This window comes from Cydia splendana, chromosome Z (assembly GCF_910591565.1).
Source record: "Cydia splendana chromosome Z, ilCydSple1.2, whole genome shotgun sequence".
Taxonomy (NCBI): Eukaryota; Metazoa; Arthropoda; class Insecta; order Lepidoptera; family Tortricidae; genus Cydia; species Cydia splendana.
Window position 1 is genome coordinate 3,485,998 of NC_085987.1, and position 4,715 is coordinate 3,490,712.

Below are 4,715 nucleotides of genomic sequence, written 5' to 3' on the forward strand. Positions count from 1 at the left end.
TTTTGGATTTTCTCTAGAAGTAGGGCATAAGAAGACTCGTACGGGTTCCAAATAATAGATGAGGCCTCAAGCTTGCTCCTCACTAAGGCGTTGAAAACCATCGCAATGGCCCCAGTGTCACGGAAATCCTTGACATTGCGGATCACGAAGCCTAGTTTACGAAAACATCCTTTGGCGAGGGTCTGCATATGCTCGTGAAAAGTGAGGCGCTCATCAAAAACCACTCCAAGATCTTTGACAGAGAAAACTCTATCAATAGTCTCGGTCCCCAGTGTGTACTGAGCATGTAGAGGAGTGGAGGAACGACTGAAGGTACATACACAACACTTCGCTGTGTTAATAATAAGCTTGTTTGCAATACTCCAGTTGACCACCGAAGTAATATCGTCTTGCAAAGAGGCACAGTCTCCGCTACTCTTAACATCATATATAAGTTTCAAGTCGTCGGCATATAGTAAACATTTTGCATACTTGACGACCGATTCCAAGTCGTTAATCATTATCCCAAATAAGAAAGGACCCAATATCGAGCCCTGACTTACGCCGGATCTGGTATGGTACGGAGCTGAAATAAAACACCCATGTCGAACGTACTGCCTTCGATCGCGTAGATAACTGGCAAAAAAAGCTAATAATTTTGGCGAGAAGCCTAGAGCATTCAGCTTGCTCATCAACACGTCGTTGTCTACGCGATCGAAAGCCTTTTTAAAATCGAAATACACGACATCGACCTGATTACCCCTGTCGAGATACTCAGAGATAGTGTCTGTTAATATTAGGAGGTTGGTGTTAACAGAGCGATTTGCTCTGAAACCATGCTGGGAGTTGGACAAAAAGGGTTTTAACTGAACTGCTAATATTTTATGGACGATAGACTCAAATAACTTCGCCAATGTTGACAGTACAGCTATAGGTCTGTAACTGTCAACACTGTCAGTGTCACTAGTCTTCGGGATAGGCGTAACCCTTGTTGTCTTCCACAGCTTCGGATATGTTCCAGTCGAGAGTGCTAAATTATACATAAAATGAATAGGAACTTTTAGCTGGTCTATGCATCCTTTGAGTATATACGCTGGAATATTGTCAGGTCCAATAGAACTACTAGCTTTCAGTCTCTTTATACCAGCAATAACCTCCTGAATAGATATGTTTGTAATATTAATACATTGCGCCGAACCGATCTGGTTGCAATTTTGAAGCGAGTCTACATCTAGTCGAGGGCAATCACACAAAAATACGCTAGAAAAAAACTTAGAAAAAGCTTCAGCTGCTTCGACTCCAGTAAATCGCTGCCCTTCCAATACGACTTCATTAGCAAATCCACCCCTGGACTTAAGAGTATTAACATGCTGCTAGAACGAGCGAGGGTCACTTTTGACATGTTATAGATTTGAACTTGACAGGCAACTTATTAAACAACTTCACTGCTTGATCTCTGGCAGTGTGCGAGACCACCGCTAGTCGCGAGGCTGCAGTTACAGGAAAGTTTTTTGTTCTCGACTGTAGTCTCAATTCCATTTCAGACTGTGACTCATAACAATCTCGATGTTTCACGACGCTTGTCAAGAGACCTAAAATATAAAGAGACGGAGCTGTCAAAATCTTTAACTTTAATTTTTTAAAGTGTTCGCGGCAAGATTCCCATTGCGGGATACGCACCATGGCGCGAATAGCTTTTTTTTGTGCAATAAAAGCGCGATCCATATTGTATTTATAGCTATTACCCCAGATCCTTATGCTATATCGAAGTTTGGAGTCTATGAGAGCAAAATATACAAATTTTAACTGTTCCATAGTCAGTTCATTCCTATGACTACGCAAAGCAAAACAACCCGAAGCGATTGAGTCTTCAACAGATTTTAATTCCTCTTTCCAATTTAATAAATTATCGATGTACACTCCAAGTATCTTTATATTGTCAACAGAGTTTATTATTTGATCCATCATTCTTATGTCTAGCCTCTCATTATTCCTAGAAGTAGTCTTGAACAGCATCGCGTAGGTTTTGTTGCTGTTTAGAACCAAGCTGTTAGCCGTGAACCAGCGACAGCATGCCTCGATAACAATTTAGAGGGTTCATAGATCTTGCATGCAATATTCGATACATTGCTAACTACAAAGTACAATATGTACAATTAATTCAGTCAATCGACCAAATACCGCAATGTATCGAAAACTGCATGCATATTTAATGATATTAATGGGTCTACCGCGTTTAATTTCATTATTTTACCTTAAATCCGATGTTTCGGCTGGGTCACACCAGGGGGGCAACCGCGAAAACCCAAGTTCGCAAGGGGCTGTCCATAAATTACGTCATCGATTTTGACGATTTTAGAGCCCCCCCCCCCTAAAATCATCCCAAAATCGTGCTTCGAATGACCCTGTTTCCTCCTACGTCATGCTACCATCATCCGATCCGATTTGAAATATCGTAATTTATGAATAGCCCCCAAATTGCGGCGATCTTTCTCTTTTACTCCAATGAAGGGTAATTAGAGTGACAGAGAAAGATGTCCAAAATTTGCGAACTTCGATTTCCGCGGTTATAAAAACCCTTATCTGATGGAAAGCCACAAATTAACTAATTAAGGCTTGTAGTGCTTTAGGTACAAGAATGTTAGACATAAACATTACAACAATCTAGTGTAATAGTCTTAAACTAGCTAAGAAGCAATAATTTCAAGTATTTAGAGCCACCCGCCACGCTCAGGTGCGCGCCGTGTGAAGCGGGCCTAAGGCGGTGGGGCGGAACATTTCGGCTTACCATTACGTCTGGGGGCGCCCTAATTTCTCGTAGATCTTATCTAAATTGACTACAATTACTATGTATTGACGGAGTAATGATGTTTATTTAAAAGCACTCTGACTTCACGAAGAAAATCGTAACGAAAATAAGCCTAAGTTATTTTTGCTTAGTAATTCGTCTTGTTAATGTTATAATAATAATTAACGTCACTCAGGCATATTATCTCCGGTTGTTCTCATCTTGCTAACGGCGAGTACTTGCACAGACATAATCTCGTAGCCAGGATTATTCACCAGCAGCTTGCCCTCCTATACGGCCTTGTGGACTGAGAAGTGCCGTACTACAAGTACTCACCTGCGCCAGTTCTCGAAAATGGTCCTGCCATGCTCTATTGGGATCGATCTATCATCACTGACAGGACTATTGTAGCCAATAAACCTGACATCGTGCTGATAGATCGATCGCAGCGCCGGGCCGTGCTCGTCGACGTCACCATCCCCCATGATGAGAATCTCGTGAAGGCCGAGAAGGACAAGTCCAGCAAGTACCTAGACTTAGCTCACGAGATAACCGCCATGTGGGATGTTGACTCGACGATCATTGTTCCTATAGTCGTGTCAGTGAACGGTCTCATAGCGAAGAGTCTCGACCAACACCTAGAGAGACTCTCGCTAGGTGGTTGGATCAAGGGTCAGATGCAGAAGGCGGTAATTTTGGACACGGCGCGTATAGTACGTCGGTTCCTCACTCTGCGGCCCTAACCACCGGCAGCGTGGGCCCTGCCCCGCTGCCGGCGGCACCCTAGGTTAGGTGTTTTATAATGTGTTTATATATTTTTTGTAATGTTTTGTAAGACGATGATGATGACATTTTCACAGATGTATTTCTGTTGCCGCTATAACAACTAAAAACAAAATAATATTTAAGTGGGGCTTGCATACAACACGCGTGATTTTTTGCGTAATGGTACGGAACCCTTCGTGCGCGAGTCCGAATCGCACTTGGCCGGTTTTTTTAATCTAAATATTTTCGTACCTCCCACAAGATGTTCATACTTCCTAATCTCAAAACGGCCTTGCCAAAAGCTAACTATTACAGGGTACCTACATACAGGGCTTATCTGTCCCGTGACTGTTTTTTTCCAACGTAATAATTAATCATCTTATCTTACCTTAGTAAAACAATCACCATTTTAACACCATTATTACTTGACATCCAAATCTATATAGTCATTGTTCGCGATCAGAGTTCGTAGTATTTTGGTTGCGGTATGAATATGCCTAGATAAGAATTTGCTCTAAGTTTGCTTTATATTAAGTGTACATTAGAAAAGCCGGTGACATACTAAGGCATGGTTTATATAATAGAACAGTTTAACTGGCGCTTAAAATTGGAACACGCAAACTAATTGTCGTATTTTCTCAGAAACGTTCGTATTTGTTATGCTACTTCAGTCAACCTCAGTACTTTTGGCACCGAGACTGACTGAAATAGCAAGACACGTTCGTAAGTTTCCGTAAAAATACGATGTGAAAATAATTACCTATATGCATTACATCTGTCCTACCTAATATACATTCCGCCCGCAATTACAACGTTTTTGCGCTTCCTTACTCATGTCTTCAATATCAAAGACAGCATTCGCAGTGTAAACTGTCGTCTGTAATGTCAACTAATGTCTAACATTCTTTGTCTGTATAATATGTATGTAACTACCATCTTCTGTCTTTCTCTTATTGTTAGTGGCGCGCGTTTGCCAGGTCTGGATGCGCCACTATCAAGACCCCAACCTTACCCACGTCCACGCATTAATTAAGCTATTTTTTTCAGTCGCATCCCGCCCGTCGGCCATAATGCACGCGCAGGCGGTGCTCGCGCTGGCCCTGTATGTGGCCGCCAACGTTCAGCGGGCGAGCGCGCAGGCGCCGGAGAAACGTGAGTACTTTTCATATGGACCTACATTTGT